This window comes from Cherax quadricarinatus, chromosome 4 (assembly GCF_038502225.1).
Source record: "Cherax quadricarinatus isolate ZL_2023a chromosome 4, ASM3850222v1, whole genome shotgun sequence".
In the NCBI taxonomy this organism is placed as follows: domain Eukaryota; kingdom Metazoa; phylum Arthropoda; class Malacostraca; order Decapoda; family Parastacidae; genus Cherax; species Cherax quadricarinatus.
Genome location: NC_091295.1, coordinates 76344413 through 76361139, shown reverse-complemented (window position 1 = coordinate 76361139; position 16727 = coordinate 76344413). Strand labels below are relative to the sequence as shown.

General features: G+C 59.9%; 1 protein-coding gene across 1 annotated transcript in view; it reads right to left on the bottom strand.

The window, feature by feature from the left end:
- The window catches only part of LOC128684253 (cadherin-like and PC-esterase domain-containing protein 1), a gene marked incomplete at its 3' end in the record, with an annotated part of 238406 nt that overhangs the window by 109691 nt on the left and 111988 nt on the right, over positions 1–16727 (bottom strand).

Genomic DNA, 16727 nt, shown 5'->3' with positions numbered 1-16727 from the left:
AGTGAGTAGGTTGTAGTAGTTGTAGGTAGTGGTAGTAGTAGTTGGTTGTTGGTAGTTTGTGGTAGTTGAGGTAGTGGTAGGTGAAGTAGTTGGTTGGTAGTGGCTAGTAGTAGGTAGTGGAGTAGTTGTGGTTAGTTAGGTTGGTAGTAGTAGTTAGTAGGTAGGTTGGTGGCCAAGTAGGTAGTGAGTATTGGTAGTAGGTTGTAGGTAGTTGGTAGTGGTAGGTTAGTTAGTAGGTAGGTTGTTGGTAGTAGTTGGTAGTAGTAGGTTAGTAGTAGGTTGGCAGTAGTTGGTAGTAGTTAGTAGTAGTTAGTAGTAAGTTAGTAGTTGGTAGGTTAGTAGTAGTAGTGGTTGAGTGGTAGTGAGTATTAGTGGCGTTGGTAGTTAGTGAGTAGTTGGTAGGTAGGTTAGTAGGTAGTGGAGGTAGTTGGTGGTTGATGAGTTGGTGGTAGAAGGTGATGGTGAGTTGGTTGGTAGTTGGTTAGTGGTAGGTGGTAGTTAAGTGGTTGGTGGCCGTGAGGTAGTGGTAGGTTGGTTGGTAGTAGTGGTGAGTGGTAGGTAGTTGGTTGAGTGAGGTTGTAGTAGTGAGTGGTAGTAGTAGTAGTGGTTGTAATGAGGTTGTAGTGAGTAGTAGTATTAGTAGTGGTTGTAGTAGTTGTTGGTAGTAAGTGAGTAGTAGTAGGTAGTAGTTGTAGTAGTAGTTAGCCAGTTGATTAATAGGTAGTAGTTGTAGTAGTAGTAGTAGTAGGTTGTGAGTAGTAGTGGGCAATGGATTAGTTAGTTGAAGTCAGTAGTGAGTAGTAGTTGGTTGTTAGTAGTGGTAGTAGTGGTAGTAGTAGGTTGTAGTGGTAGTAGTGGTTAGTTGTGGTGGTAGTGGTAGGTGGTAGTGGTGAAGTGGTGGTGGTGGGATTGGTGAGTGGTTGTGGTAGGTGAGTAGGTAGGTAGGTAGGTGGACAGGTTATGGTAGTAGTAGTAGGTAGTAGTGGTAGGTTGGTAGGTTATTAGGTAGGTAGGTGGTATGGTTGGTGGTTAGTAGGTAGGTGAGTGGTTATGGTCAGTTAGTAGGTAGTGGTAAGTGGTTGGTGGTTGTGAAAGTGGTGGTAGGTGGTGGTTGGTTGAAGTGGTAGTGAGTGGTGGTGGTGGTGGTTGGTGGTTGGTGGTGGTGGTAGGTGGTGGTAGGTGGTATTGGTTGAGTGGAGGTAGGTGGTGGTAGGTTGGTAGGTTAGTAGGTAGGTGGTAGGTAGGTGGTGGTAGGTTGGTTAGTGAGTAGGTGGTGGAGGTGAGGTTGGTGGTGGTTGTGGAGGTAGGTAGTGGTGGTAGTGGTGAGGTGGTTGGTTGGTGGTGGTAGTGGTAGGTGGTGAGTAGGTGGTGGTTGGTTGAGTGGTAGGTAGTGAGTAGTAGTGGTGGTGGTTGTAGGTAGGTGGTAGTCAGTGGTGGTGGTTGTAGGTGGAGGTGAGTGGTGGTGGAAGGTGGTTGGTTGGTGGTGGTAGGTAGTGGTGGTAGGTGGTTGTAGGTGGAGGTTAGTATTAGGTGGTGGAGGTGGTAGGTTGGTGGTAGGTTGGTAGGTAGTGGTGGTTGTGGTGGTTGGCCAGGTAGGTAGGTGGTAGGTAGGTTAGTTGGTAGGTAGGTAGTAGGTAGTAGGTAGGTTGGTTGATAGGTAGTGGTAGTAGTAGTAGTAGTGGTAGGTAGGGTAGTAAGGTGGTAGTAGGTTGCCAGTGGTGGTTGGAATTAGTGGTAGTAGTGGTTAGTAGGTTAGTAGGTTGTGGTAATTTGGTAGTAGGTAGTGGTAGTAGGTTGGTGAGTAGTTGGTAGTAGGTAGTAGGTTGGTAATGAGTGGATTGTAGGTAGTAATGGTTCTTAGTAGGTGGAGTGATTGGAGTGGAGGTAGTAGTGGAGGTAGTAGGTGAAGTGGAATTAGGTAGGTGGAATGGTAGTTGGTAGGTTGTAGGTTATTGAAAGGTTGGTAGGTAGTAGGTAGTTGTAGTAGGTTGTAGTAGTAGTAGGTAGTGGAGGTGGATAGTTGGTTAGTAGTAGGTAGTTGGTTGTTAGGCTAGGTAGTAGTAGGTAGTTGAGGTTGGTAGTAGTAGGTAGTAGGTAGTAGTAGGTAGTAGTTAGTGGCAGTGGGAGTAGGTAGGTGGGATGAGTAGTAGTAAGGTAGTGGTGGTAGTTGTGGTAGTGGTATCATAAAGTGATGTTGGGAAGTATTTCTTTAACCTTTGACATGGGAGCTGTCCGAGGTGGAACAATCTGCAGTGTTGTAGGTAGTAGTAGGTAGTAGGTTGCCAGGTGATGGTGAGTGGGGTGGGATTAGTGAAGTAGTAGGTAAGTAGGTTGGCCAGTAGGTAGTGATGGTGGGAGTTAGGTAGTGAAGTAGGTAGTGGTTAGCCAGTAGTAGGTAGGTTGTGAGTAGGTAGTAGGTGGGATTGAGTAGTAGGTAGTAGTAGTAGGTTGTAGGTAGGTGAGTGGTGGGAGGGGTAGGTATTAGTGAGTAGGTAGTAGGTTGTGAGTAGGTAGTGGTGGGAAGTTAGGTAGTGAAGTAAGAGTAGTAAGTAGGTAAGTTTGTAGTAGTTAGGCTCAGTGGAGGTTAGTTGGTGAGTAGGTTGTGGTAGTGGTAGTGGAGGTGGTTAGCCAGTGAGTAGATGGTGCTGGTGGTGGTAGGTAGTAGTAGGTAGGTAGGTAGGTAATTGGTGGTTAGTAGTGAGTGGTAGTAGTAGGTGGTGGTAGAGGTGGTGGTAGTGGAGGTAGGTGGTGGAAAGGTGGTGAAGTAGGTGAGTAGGTAGGTAGGTGGTGGGGTGGTGGGGATTAGGTTAGTGGTTGGTAGGTTAGTGGTTGTAGGTAGGTGGTAGTAGGTGGTAGGTGGTGGCAAGGTGGTAGGTAGGTGGTAGGAGGTAGGTAGGTTGGTGGTAGGTTGGTGGTCAGTGGTGAGTGGTAGGTGGTAGGTAGTGGTAGGTAGGTGAGTAGGTGGTGGTAGGTGGAGGTAGGTGGTGGTGGTAGTAGGTTGGTGGTAGGTTAGTGGTGGTAGGTAGGTGAGGTAGGTAGGTAGGTAATTGGTGGTTAGTGAGTAGGTAGTTAGGTAGGTAGTGGTAGGTAGTTGGTAGGTAGGTAGGTTGGTGGTAGTAGGTGGGAGGTGGTGGTGAGTAGGTGGTAGTAGGTGGTGGTGGTAGGTGGTAGGTGGTGGTTGGTGAGTTGGTGGTAATTGGTGGTTGGTAGGTTGGTTGAGTAGGTAGGTAGGTGGTGAGTGGTGGTGGTAGAGGTAGGTAGGTGGTAGTGGTGGTGGTGGTTAGGTAGGTAGGTATTAGGTGGAGGTAGGTGGTAGTGGTGGTGGTGGTAGTGGAGGTGGTAGGTGGTTGGTTGGTAGGTGGTAGTGGAGTGGTAATGAAGTAGGTTGTGGTAGGTGGTAGTAGGTGGTAGGTGGTTGGTAGGTGGTGAGGTGGTGGTAGGTAGGTTGTGGAAGGTAGGTAGGTAGTAGGTAGGTAATTGGTGGTATTGGTAGGTCGTTAGGTAGTAGGTATGTAGGTTGTTAGGTAGGTAGGTAGGTAGGTAGTGGATTTAGTAGGTAGATGAGTAGTAGTGGTAGGTTGTAGTAGTGAGTGGTGAGTAGTTAGGTAGTGGTTGTAGGTAGTAGGTTGTAGTGAGTAGTAGTGGATTGTAGGTAGTAGTGGTAGTGGTAGTAGTGGTGGTAGTGATAAGTAGGTAGTGATGGTAGGTAGTGGTAGGTAGTAGTAGTGGTAGTGGCTAATTTAGTAGTTAGTAGTGAGGTTGTAGTAGTAGGTTGGTCCAGTAGTAGAAAGTGTATCATCAAGTGATGTTAGGAAGTATTTCTTTAACCTTAGAGGCTGTGCTGAGGTGGAACAATCTGCAGGGTGTTGTAGTAGTAGTAGTAGTTAGTTAGTAGTGAAGTAGTAGGTAGTAGTGGTTAGTTAGTAGTAGTTGGCCAGTAGTGGTAGTAGTAGTTATGGTAGTGGTAGTAGTAGGTTAGCTTGGTAGGTTAGTTGGTAGTAGTAGTAGTAGGTTAGTTGGTAGTAGGTGGAGGTGGTTGGTTGGTAGTAGTGGATTGGTTGGTAGTAGGTGGCAGGTAGTAGTGGTGGTAGTGGTTGGTGGTAGTGAGGTTAGTTGGTAGGTAGTGGTTATGGAATTAGGTGGTGGTGGGTAGTTAGGTGGTAGTAGGTAGGTAGGTTGGTGGTAGTAGGTTAGTAGGTTGGTGGTAGTTGGTTGGCAGGTAGGTAGGTAGGTAGGTTGGTGGTAGGTTAGTAGGTGGAGGTAGGTTGGTAGGTTGGTGGTAGGTGGTAGTGGTGAGGTAGGTGGAGGTAGGTGGTAGTGGTGGTGGAGGTGGTGGTAGAGTGGTAGGTTGGTGGTGGTGAGTGGAGTGGTTGTGGTGAGTGAGGTGGAGTAGTGGTGGTGAGGTTAGCCAGTGGTATTGGTGGTTGGTTAGTAGTGGTAGTGGTATTGGTTGGTAGTAGTGAGTAGTGGTTGGTATTAGGTAGGTGAGTAGTGGTGGTGGAGGTAGTTGAGGTAGGTAGTGGTTGGGTAGTTAGTGGAGTGGTGAGTAGTGGTTAGTAGTAGGTGAGGTGGTGGTAGTAGGTTGGTGGTAAGGTAAGGTAGGTAGTAGGTGGTTAGTTGGTGGTAGGTTGGTAGGTGAGTAGGTTAGTAGGTAGGTTGTAGGTAGGTAGGTAGGTAGTGGTTGGTTGGTGGTGGTGGTGGAAGGTGGTTGTGGTGAGTAGTGGTAGGTTGGTGGTTAGTGGCGGTGGTGGTGGTTGGTGGTGGTGGTGGTGGTGGTGGTGGTGGTTGGTAGGTGGTGGTGGTGGTTGGTGGTAGGTATTGGTGGTGGTGGTGGTAGGTAGTGGTTAGTGGTGGTGAGTCAGGTGATGGTGGTTGTGGTAGTGGTTAGTGGTGGTTGGTAGTAGTGGTAGTAGTGGTTGGTATTATTAGTGGTTGGCCAGGTAGTGGTGAGGTGAAGTGAAGGTGAAGGTAGTGGTAGGTGGAGGTGAGTGAGTGAGTAGTAGTGGAAGTAGTAGGTAGGTGGATAGGTAGTTGGTGGTTAATGGAGGTGAGTGGTGGCCAGGTGGTAGGTGTGCTGGTGGTGGTGGTGGTTAGTTGGATTGCCAGGTGGTGAGTGAGGTGGTGGTGGTGGTTGTGGTGAGTGGTGGTGGTGGCCAGTGGTGGTGAGTGGTTGGTAGGTGGAGGTAGGTAGGTAGTAGGTGAGTGGTAGGTAGGTGGTTGCAGGTAGGTAGGTGGTGGTGGTGGTGGCAGTGGGTGGTGGTAGGTGGTTGTAGGTGGTGGTGGTGAAGGTGGTGGTGGAGTGGTGGTTGTAGGTAGGTGGTAGGTGGTTGTGGTGGTGGTAGGTAGGTAGGTAGGTGGTGTAGTAGAGGGAGGTAGGTAGGTGGAATGAGGTGGCTGTGGTGGCAGTGGATAGTAGTTGGCAGGTGGTAGGTAGGTTAGTTGCCAGTAGGAAGTAGGTGGTACTGGTAGGCTGTCAGGTGTGAAGTGGCGGTGAGGTGAGGTGGTGGCGGTGGTGGTGGTGGTGGTGAGGTGGTTGTGGTGAGGTGGTAGTGGCTGTGGTAGGCAGGTGGTGGTAGGTGGTGGTGGCAGGTGGTGAGGTAGAGTGGTTGTAGGTAGAGTGGATGAGTGATGCAGGCTGTAGGTGCAGGTAGTAGGTTTGTGGCCAGTACTAGGTGGTGGTGTGGTAGGTAGTAGGTGGTGAGTGGCCAGTGGTTGGTTGGTGGTAAGTAGTGATGAGTAGTGGCTGTAGGTAGGCAGGTGGAGTAGGTTGCCAGTAGGCCCAGTGAGTAGTGCTAATTATGGCAGTGGTAGTGATGTAGGCAACTTGGCCAGGTGGTGGTAGAGGTGGGTTAGGTGGTAGGCCGGTGGTAGGCCAGTAGTAGTTGGTTGATAGGTATGTGAGGTAGGTAGGTAGTGGAGGTGGTAGGTGGTAATTGGTGGCATGGTGGTACAGTAGTAGTATGGCATTAGTAGCAGGTAGGTAGGTGGTCATCAGTGGTGAGTAGGTGACGGTAGGTAGGCCAGTAATGGTTGTGGAGAATAGGCAGGTAGGTAGGTTTGTGGTGGTATGGCGGTGGTAGTGGTGGTGGTGGTGGTGGTGGTAGTGGTGGTAGTTGGCAATTGGTGGTAGGTGGTGGTGGATGGTAATTGGTGGTGCTAGTAGGTGGTAGGTGGTAGGTAGTAGGTGAGGTGGGGATTAGGTAGGTAGGTGAAAGGTAGGTAGGTGGTGGGAATTTGCTAGGTGGTGGGTGGTGGAGGTGGGTGGTGGTGGACCAGTCAAGTGGTAGTGGTGGTGGTGGCCAGGTGCGGACCGGTGGTGGTGAGGTGGCGGTGGCAGGCGGTGGTGGTGGTAGGTGGTGGTGGCGGTGGCAGGCCAGGTAGGTGGATAGGTGGTGGTGGTATTGCTATTGGTATGGTGGTGGTAGGTGCTAGAGGGGTGAGGTAGGTGGTAGGTGGTGGTGGTGGTAGGTGGTAGGTGGTGGTGGAGTAATGGTGGTGAGGTAGAGTGGTGGTGAGGTAGTGGTGGTGGTGGTGGTGGTGAGTGGTACTAGGTGGTGGTAGGTGGTGGTGGTGGTGGTGGTGGTTAGTGGTGGTAGTGGTGGTGGTAGGTAGGTGGTAGGTGGTGAGGTGGTGGAGGTGGAGTGGTGGTGGTGGTGCTGGTGGTGGTGGTGGTGGTAGGTGGTGGTGGGGATGGTAATTGGTGGTAGGTGGTGGTGGGATTGCTAGGTGGGTGGTGGTAGGTGGTGGTGGTGGCGGACGGTGGTGGTGGTGGTAGGTGGCCCAGCAGGCAGCGGTGGTAGGTAGTGGTAGGTGGTAGTGGCAGGCCCAGACAGGCAGTGGTAGGTGGTGGTAGTGGTAGTAACAGATTGGTGAATAGGTAGGTGGTGGTAGGTAGGCAGGCCAGTAGGTAGGTGGTTAGGTAGGTAGGCAGGTAGGCAAGTAGTAGTAGTAGTTGTAGTAGTGGTAGTAGTACTAGTAGTAGTATAGTAGCAGCAGTAGAAGTGTATCATGAAGTACTAAGAAGTATACTATCCTTAACCCCTCCTTTACCGGGAACCCTCACCCCCACCCCCTGCATCACCTGCTTCCCCCTCCCCTCACCCCTACCCCCTGCATCACCTGCTTCCCCCTCCCCTCACCCCCACCCCCTACATCACCTGCTTCCCCCTCCCCTCACCCCCACCCCCTGCATCACCTGCTTCCCCCTCCCCTCACCCCCACCCCCTGCATCACCTGCTTCCCCCTCACCTCACCCCCACCCCCTGAATCACCTGCTTCCCCCTCCCCTCACCCCCACCCCCTGCCTCACCTGCTTCCCCCTCCCCTCACCCCTACCCCCTGCGTCACCTGCTTCCCCCTCCCCTCACCCCCACCCCCTGCATCACCTGCTTCCCCCTCCCCTCACCCCTACCCCCTGCCTCACTTGCATCCCCCTCCCCTAACCCCAACCCCCTGCCTCACCTGCTTCACCCTCCCCTCACCCCTACCCCCTGCCTCACCTGCTTCCCCTTCCCCTCACTCTCACCCCCTGCGTCACCTGCTTCCCCCTCCCCTAACCCCAAACCCCTGCCTCACCTGCTTCACCCTCCCCTCACCCCTACCCCCTGCCTCACCTGCTTCCCCCTCCCCTCACCTCCACCCCCTGCCTCACCTGAATCCCCCTCCCCTAACCCCAACCCCCTGCCTCACTTGCTTCCCCTTCCCCTCACCCCTACCCCCTGCCTCACCTGCTTCCCCTTACCCTCACTCTCACCCCCTGCCTCACCTGCTTCCCCCCCTCCCCTCGCCAAGCACCTGCTCCTCCCCACACCCCCACCCCGTGTCTCACCTGCTTCCCCCCTTCCCCTCACCAAGCACCTGCTCCTCCCCTCAAACCCACCCCCTGCCTCACTTGCTTCCCCCCTCCCCTCGCCAAGCACTGGCTCCTCCCCTCACCCCCACCCTCTGCCTCACCTGCTTCCCCCTCTCCTCACCAAGCACCTGCTCCTCCCCTCACCCCATCCCCTGCATCCCCCTCCCCTCACCCCCACCCCCTGCCTCACATGCTTCCCCCTCCACTCACCCCCTGCCTCACCTGCTTCCCCCTCCCCTCACCCCCACCCCCTGCCTCACCTGCTTCCCCCTCCCCTCACCCCCACCCCCTGCCTCACCTGCTTCTCCCTCTCCTCACCCCCACCCCCTGCCTCACCTGCTTCCCTCTCCCCTCACCTCAACCCCCTGCCTCACTTGCTTCCCATTCCCCTCACCAAGCACCTGCTCTTCCCCTCACCCCCACCCCCTGCCTCACCTGCTTCCCCCACCCCTCACAAAGCACTTGCTCTTCCCCTCACCCCCGCCCCCTGCCTCATCTGCTTCCCCCCTCCCATCGCCAAGCACCTGATCTTCCCCTCACCCCCACCACCTGCCTCACCTGCTTACCCCTCCACTCACCAAGCACCTGCTACTCCCATCACCCCCAGCCCCTGTCTCACCTGCCTCCCCCCTCCATTCACCCTCACCCCCTGCCTCACCTGCTTCCCCCCCTCCCCTCGCCAAGCACCTGCTCCTCCCCTCACCCCCCTGCCTCACCTGTTTCCCCCCTACCCTCACCAAGCACCTGCTCCTCCACTCACCCCCACCCCCAGCCTCACCTGCTTCCCCTCCCTTCGTCAAGCACCTGCTCCTCCCTTCACCCCAACCCCCTGCCTCACCTGCTACCCTGTGCCCTCAACAAGCACCTGATCCTCCCCTAACCCCCATCCCCTGCCTCACCTGCTTCCCCCTCCCTTCACCAAGCACCTGATCCTCCCATCACCCCCACCCCCTGCCTGACCTGCTTCCCCCTCCCCTCACCAAGCACCTGCTCCTACCATCACCCCGACCCCCTGCCTCACCTGCTTCCCCTCCCCTCGCCAAGCACCTGCTCCTCTCCTCACCCCCACCCCCTGCCTCACCTGCATCCCCCCTCCCCTCACACCTCCTCCCCTCACCCAGGCCCCCTGCCTCACTTGCTTCCCCTTCCCCTCACCAAGCACCTGCTCCTCCCCTCACCCCCACCTCCTGCCTCACCTGCATTCCCCTCCCCTCACCAAGCACCTGCTCCTCCACTCACCCCCACCCCCTGCCTCACCTGCATATCCCTCCCCTCACCCCGACCCCCTGCCTCACCTGCATCCCCCTCCCCTCACCCCCTGCCTCACCTGATTCCCCCTCACCTCACCAAGCACCTGCTCCTCCCCTCACCCCCACCCCCTGCCTCACCTGCTTCACCCTCACCTCACCAAGCACCTGCTCCTCCCCTCATCCCAACCCCCTGCCTCACCTGCTTCCCCCTCACCTCACCAAGCACCTACTCTTCCCCTCATCCCCACCCCCTGCCTCACCTGCTTCCCCCTGCCCTCACCAAGCACCTGCTCCTCCCCTCACCCCAACCCCCTGCCTCACCTGCTTCCCCCTCCCCTCACCAAGCAAATGCTCCTCCCCTCACCATCATCAGCTGCCTCACCTGCTTCCCCCCTCCCCTCACCAAGCACCTGCTCCTTACCTGCTTCCCCCTCCCCTCACCAAGCACCTGCTCCTCCTCTCACCCCAAGCCTCACCTGCTTCCCCCTTCCCCTCACCAAGCTCCTGCTCCTCCAATAACCCCCACCCTCTGCCTCACCTGATTCCCCCTCCCCTCACCAAGCACTTGCTCCTCCCCTCACCCCCACCCCCTGCCTCACCTGTTTCCTCCTCCCCTCGCCAAGCACCTGCTCCTCCCCTCACCCCCACCCCCTGCCTCACATGCTATCCCCTCCCCTCACCAAGCACCTGCTCCTCCCTTCACCCCCACCCCCTGCCTCACCTGCTTCCCCCCTCACCAAGCACATGCTCCTCCCCTCACCTGCATCCCCCTCCCCTCACCCCCAGTTTCACCTGCATCCCCCTACCATCACCCCGACCCCCTGCCTCACCTGCATCTCCCTCCCCTCACCCCCACCCCCTGCCTCACCTGCATCCCCCTCCCCTCACGCACTGCCTCACCTGCATCCCCTTCCCTCACCCAACCCCCTGCCTCACGTGCTTCCCCCTCCCCTCACCCCCACCCCGTGCCTCACCTGCTTCCCACTCCCCTCATCCCCACCCCCTGACTCACCTGCTTTCCCCTCCCCTCACCCCAACCCCCTGCCTCACCTGCTTCCCAGTCCCCTCACCCCAACCCCCTGCCTCACCTGCATCCCCCTCCCCTCACCCCCACCCCCTGCCTCACCTGCTTCCCCCTTCCCTAACCCGCACCCACTGCCTCACCTGCTTCCCTCTCCCCTCACCCCCACCCTCTGCCTCACCTGCTTCCCCCTCCCCTCACCCCAACCCCCTGCCTCACCTGCTTCCCCCTCCCCTCACCCCCACCCTCTGCCTCACCTGCTTCCCCCTCCCCTATCCTCCACCCCCTGCCTCACCTGCTTCCCCCCTCCCATCACACTTTTTCTTCCCCTCACCCCGGCCCCCTGCCTCACACTGCTTCCCCTTCCCCTCACCAAGCACCTGCTCCTCAACTCAACCCCACCCCCTGCCTCACCTGCATCCCTCCTCACCAAGCATATGCTCCTCCCCTCACCCCCACCTTCTGCCTCACCTGCATCCCCCTCTCCTCAACCCCAGCCTCACCTACATCACCCTCCCATCACCCCCACCCCCTGCCTCGCCTGCATCTCCCTCCCCTCACCCCCACCCCCTGCCTCACCTGCATCCCCCTCCCCTCACGCCCTGCCACACCTGCTTCCCCCTCACCTCACCAAGCACCTGCTCTTCCCCTCACCCCCACCCCCTGCCTCACCTGCTTCCCCCTCACCTGCTTCCCCCTCACCTCAACAAGCACCTGCTCCTCCCCTCATCCCCACCCCCTGCCTCACCTGCTTCCCCTCACCTCACCAAGCACCTGCTCCTCCCCTCATCCCCACCCACTGCCTCACCTGCTTTCCCCTCCTCTCACCAAGCACCTGCTCCTCCCCTCATCCCCACCCCCTGCCTAACATGCTTCCCCCTCCCCTCACCCCCTGCCTCACCTGCTTCCCCCTCCCCTCACCCCACCCCCTCCCCTCACCCCCACCTCCTGCCTCACCTGCTTCCCCCTCCCCTCACCCCCACCCCCTGCCTCACATGCTTCCCCCTCGTCTCACCCCCACCCCTGCCTCACCTGCTTCCCTCTCCCCTCACCTCCATCCTCTGCCTCACTTGCTTCCCCCTCCTCTCACCAAGCACCTGCTCCTCCCCTCAAACCCACCTCCTGCTTCACCTGCTTCCCCCTCCCCTCACCAAGCACCTGTTCCTCACCTCACCCCCACCTGCTTCCCCCCTCCACTCACCAAGCACCTGCTCCTCCCCTCACCCCCACCCCCTGCCTCACCTGCTTCCCCCCCTCCCCTCGCCAAGCACCTGATCCTCACCTCACCCCCACCACCTGCCTCAAATGCTTCCCCCCCTCCACTCACCAAGCACCTGCTCCTCCCCTCACCCACACCCCCTGTCTCACCTGTTTCCCCCCTCCCCTCACCCCCACCCCCTGCCTCACCTGCTTCCCCCTCCCCTCACCCCCACCCCCTGCCTCACCTGCTTCCCCCCTCCCCTCACCCCCACCCTCACCTGCTTCCCCCCTCCCCTCACCAAGCCCCTGCTCCTCCACTCACCCCCCACCCCTGCCTCAACTGCTTCCCCTCCCCTCGCCAAGCACCTGCTCCTCCCTCACCCCCACCCCCTGCCTCACCAGCTTCCCCCCTCCCCTCACCAAGCACCTGCTCCTCCACTCACCCCCACCCCCTGCCTCAACTGCTTCCCCTCCCCTCGCCAAGCACCTGCTCCTCACCTCACCCCCACCCCCTGCCTCACCTGTTTCCCCCTCACCTCACCAAGCACCTGCTCCTCCCCTCATCCCAACCCCCTGTCTCACCTGCTTCCCCCTCACCTCACCAAGCACCTGCTCCTCCCCTCACCCACACCCCCTGCCTCACCTGCTTCCCCCTCACCTCACCAAGCACCTGCTCCTCACCTCACCCCCACCCCCTGCCTCACCTGCTTCCCCCTGCCCTCAATAAGCACCTGCTCCTCCCTCATCCCCACCCCCTGCCTCACCTGATTCCCCCTCACCTCACCAAGCACCTGCTCCTCCCTCATCCCCACCCCCTGCCTCACCTGCTTCCCCCTCACCTCACCAAGCACCTGCTCCTCCCTCATCCCCATCCCCTGCCTCACCTGTTTCCCCCTCACCTCACAAAGCACCTGCTCCTCCCTCACCCTCACCCCCTGCCTCACCTGCTTCCCCCTCACCTCACCAAGCACCTGCTCCTCCCTCATCCCCACCCCCTGCCTCACCAGATTTCCCCTCAGCTCACCAAGCACCTGCTCCTCCCTCACCCCCACCCCCAGCCTCACCAGCTTCCCCCTCAGCTCACCAAGCACCTGCTCCTCCCTCACCCCCACCCCCTGCCTCACCTGTTTCCCCCTCACCTCACCAAGCACCTGCTCCTCCCCTCATTCCCACCCCCTGCCTCACCTGCTTCCCCCTCACCTCACCAAGCACCTGCTCCTCCCCTCACCCCCACCCCCTGCCTCACCTGCTTCCCCCTCACCTCACCAAGCACCTGCTCCTCACCTCACCCCCACCCCCTGCCTCACCTGCTTCCCCCTGCCCTCACCAAGCACCTGCTCCTCCCTCATCCCCACCTCCTGCCTCACCTGCTTACCCCTCACCTCACCAAGCACCTGCTCCTCCCACATCCCCACCCCCTGCCTCACCTGCTTCCCCCTCACCTCACCAAGCACCTGCTCCTCCCTCATCCCCACCCGCTGCCTCACCAGCTTCCCCTTCACCTCACCAAGCACCTGCTCCTCCCTCACCCCCACCCCCTGCCTCACCTGCTTCCCCCTCACCTCACCAAGCACCAGCTCCTCCCTCATCCCCATCCCCTGCCTCACCTGCTTCCCCCTCACCTCACCAAGCACCTGCTCCTCCCTCATCCCCACCCCCTGCCTCACCTGCTTCCCCCTCACCTCACCAAGCACCTGCTCCTCCCCTCACCCCCACCCCCTGCCTCACCTGCTTCCCCCTCACCTCACCAAGCACCTGCTCCTCACCTCACCCCCACCCCCTGCCTCACCTGCTTCCCCCTGCCCTCACCAAGCACCTGCTCCTCCCTCATCCCCACCCCCTGCCTCACCTGCTTCCCCCTCACCTCACCAAGCACCTGCTCCTCCCACATCCCCACCCCCTGCCTCACCTGCTTCCCCCTCACCTCACCAAGCACCTGCTCCTCCCTCATCCCCACCCGCTGCCTCACCAGCTTCCCCTTCACCTCACCAAGCACCTGCTCCTCCCTCACCCCCACCCCCTGCCTCACCTGCTTCCCCCTCACCTCACCAAGCACCTGCTCCTCCCCTCACCCACACCCCCTGCCTCACCTGCTTCCCCCTCACCTCACCAAGCACCTGCTCCTCACCTCATCCCCACCCCCTGCCTCACCTGCTTCCCCCTGCCCTCACCAAGCACCTGCTCCTCCCTCATCCCCACCCCCTGCCTCACCTGCTTCCCCCTCACCTCACCAAGCACCTGCTCCTCCCACCACCCCACCCCCTGCCTCACCTGCTTCCCCCTCACCTCACCAAGCACCTGCTCCTCCCTCATCCCCACCCGCTGCCTCACCAGCTTCCCCTTCACCTCACCAAGCACCTGCTCCTCCCTCACCCCCACCCCCTGCCTCACCTGCTTCTCCCCTCACCTCACCTCACCAAGCACCTGCACCCCCTGCTTCACCTGCTCCTCCCTCATCCCTCATCCCCTGCCTCACCTGCTTCCCCCCCTCCCCTCGCCAAGCACCTGATCCTCACCTCACCCCCACCACCTGCCTCAAATGCTTCCCCCCCTCCACTCACCAAGCACCTGCTCCTCCCCTCACCCCCACCCCCTGTCTCACCTGTTTCCCCCCTCCCCTCACCCCCACCCCCTGCCTCACCTGCTTCCCCCTCCCCTCACCCCCACCCCCTGCCTCACCTGCTTCCCCCCTCACCCTCACCTGCTTCCCCCCTCCCCTCACCAAGCACCTGTCCACTCACCCCCAACCCCTGCCTCAACTGCTTCCCCTCCCCTCGCCAAGCACCTGCTCCTTCACCCCCACCCCCTGCCTTCCCCCTCACCTCACCAACTGCACCTGCTCCTCCCTCATCCCCACCCCCTGCCTCACCTGCTTCCCCCTCACCTCACCAAGCACCTGCTCCTCCCCTCACCCACACCCCCTGCCTCACCTGCTTCCCCCTCACCTCACCAAGCACCTGCTCCTCACCTCACCCCCACCCCCTGCCTCACCTGCTTCCCCCTGCCCTCACCAAGCACCTGCTCCTCCCTCATCCCCACCCCCTGCCTCACCTGCTTCCCCCTCACCTCACCAAGCACCTGCTCCTCCCACATCCCCACCCCCTGCCTCACCTGCTTCCCCCTCACCTCACCAAGCACCTGCTCCTCCCTCATCCCCACCCGCTGCCTCACCAGCTTCCCCTTCACCTCACCAAGCACCTGCTCCTCCCTCACCCCCACCCCTGCCTCACCTGCTTCCCCCTCCCCTCACCAAGCACCTGCTCCTCCCTCATCCCCACCCCCTGCCTCACCAGCTTTCCCCTCAGCTCACCAAGCACCTGCTCCTCCCACACCCCCACCCCCTGCCTCACCAGCTTCCCCCTCAGCTCACCAAGCACCTGCTCCTCCCACACCCCCACCCCCTGCCTCACCTGTTTCCCCCTCACCTCACCAAGCACCTGCTCCTCCCCTCATTCCCACCCCCTGCCTCACCTGCTTCCCCCTCACCTCACCAAGCACCTGCTCCTCCCCTCACCCACACCCCCTGCCTCACCTGCTTCCCCCTCACCTCACCAAGCACCTGCTCCTCACCTCACCCCCACCCCCTGCCTCACCTGCTTCCCCCTGCCCTCACCAAGCACCTGCTCCTCCCTCATCCCCACCCCCTGCCTCAACTGCTTCCCCCTCACCTCACCAAGCACCTGCTCCTCCCACATCCCCACCCCCTGCCTCACCTGCTTCCCCCTCACCTCACCAAGCACCTGCTCCTCCCTCATCCCCACCCGCTGCCTCACCAGCTTCCCCCTCACCTCACCAAGCACCTGCTCCTCCCTCACCCCCACCCCCTGCCTCACCTGCTTCCCCCTCACCTCACCAAGCACCAGCTCCTCCCTCATCCCCATCCCCTGCCTCACCTGCTTCCCCCTCACCTCACCAAGCACCTGCTCCTCCCTCATCCCCACCCCCTGCCTCACCTGCTTCCCCCTCACCTCACCAAGCACCTGCTCCTCCCTCATCCCCACCCCCTGCCTCACCTGCTTCCCCCTCACCTCACCAAGCACCTGCTCCTCCCTCATCCCCACCCCCTGCCTCACCAGCTTCCCCCTCACCTCACCAAGCACCTGCTCCTCCCTCACCCCCACCCCCTGCCTCACCTGCTTCCCCCTCACCTCACCAAGCACCTGCTCCTCCTTCATCCCCACCCCCTGCCTCACCAGCTTCCCCCTCAGCCCAACAAGCACCTGCTCCTCCCTCACCCCCACCCCCTGCCTCACCAGCTTCCCCCTCAGCTCACCAAGCACCTGCTCATCCCTCACCCCCACCCCCTGCCTCACCTGCTTCCCCCTGCCCTCACCAAGCACCTGCTCCTCCCTCATCCCCACCCCCTGCCTCAACTGCTTCCCCCTGCCCTCACCAAGCACCTGCTCCTCCCCTCATCCCAACCCCCTGCCTCACCTGCTTCCCCCTCACCTCACCAAGCACTTGCTCCTCACCTCACCCCCACCCTCTGCCTCACCAGCTTCCCCCTCACCTCACCAAGCACCTGCTCCTCCCCTCATCCCCACCCCCTGCCTCACCTGCTTCACCCTCACCTCACCAAGCACCTGCTCCTCCCCTCATCCCCACCCCCTGCCTCACCTGCTTCCCCCTCACCTCACCAAGCACCTGCTCCTCCCCTCATCCCCCCCCCCAGCCACACCAGCATCCCCCACACCACACCAAGCACCTGTCCTCCCCTCATCCCCACCCCCTGCCTCACCTGCTTCCCCCTCACCTCACCAAGCACCTGCTCCTCCCCTCATCCCCACCCCCTGCCTCACCTGCTTCCCCCTCACCTCACCAAGCACCTGCTCCTCCCCTCACCCCCACCCCCTGCCTCACCAGCTTCCCCCTCACCTCACCAAGCACCTGCTCCTCCCCTCACCCCCACCCCCTGCCTCACCAGCTTCCCCCCTCACCTCACCAAGCACCTGCTCCTCCCCTCATCCCCACCCCCTGCCTCACCTGCTTCCCCCTCACCTCACCAAGCACCTGCTCCTCCCCTCATCCCCACCCCCTGCCTCACCTGCTTCACCCTCACCTCACCAAGCACCTGCTCCTCCCTCACCTGCTTCCCACTCACCTCACCAAGCACCTGCTCCTCCCTCACCTGCTTCACCCTCACCTCACCAAGCACCTGCTCCTCCCCACCCCCTGCCTCACCTGCTTCACCCTCACCTCACCAAGCACCTGCTCCTCCCTCACCCCCACCCCCTGCCTCACCTGCTTCACCCTCACCTCACCAAGCACCTGCTTCTCCCTCACCTGCTTCCCACTCACCTCACCAAGCACCTGCTCCTCCCTCACCTGCTTCACCCTCACCTCACCAAGCACCTGCTCCTCCCCACCCCCTGCCTCACCTGCTTCACCCTCACCTCACCAAGCA